The sequence below is a fragment of the Octopus bimaculoides genome, chromosome 16 (genome assembly GCF_001194135.2).
Source record: "Octopus bimaculoides isolate UCB-OBI-ISO-001 chromosome 16, ASM119413v2, whole genome shotgun sequence".
Taxonomy (NCBI): Eukaryota; Metazoa; Mollusca; class Cephalopoda; order Octopoda; family Octopodidae; genus Octopus; species Octopus bimaculoides.
In genome coordinates, this window is record NC_068996.1 from 34968104 (window position 1) to 34968826 (window position 723).

Genomic DNA, 723 nt, shown 5'->3' on the forward strand with positions numbered 1-723 from the left:
ATATAGGTACATATATGTACGTTTATGAGTGTTTATTTATCTCTATACGTATGTATATGCGTATGCATAAGTACCTGCACGTGTATATATATATATATATATATATATTGTTGAACCTGGCCATACATATATATGTAATATATATATATATATATATATATACGTGCGTGTTAGTGGGAGTACGCATACACGTATTAAGTGCGAATACTAATTAGAATAATGATGATGATGCTTGTTGATTTATGATTAAAGAAAGGAGGGCTGAAGAGAGCTTTTTTTCTTTTCACTTGTTACTAATCAGGTTTACAATTTTCCATTAACACTGATGACCGCTCACAGATGTAGTAGTGGTGGTGGTGGCGACGGCGGTGGTGACGATGACGACGACGACAGCGATGATGATGATGATGATAATAATCATAATGCGGATACATCCAAGTCAATGCTAATAACATGACTACTAATTGTCTTGAGAGACCTAGAGCTGATCCATGCCAAGTTTAAACTTATATGGAATCGTGGATGAAAGTGAAGTAAGCGGACTGTCCAGCCATAAATGATGGACAATGGAAGCTAGCTTGTGTCTTTGTGCGATGGGCAACAAAGGCTTTTGTTCTTGAAATACGATTCTAACAGTTACTAACTGACCGTTTCTCATCATCCAGGAGTCTGTACTTGTTTCCCCCCCCCTCCTTTTTTATCCCCCCCCCCATTTTTTTAAAA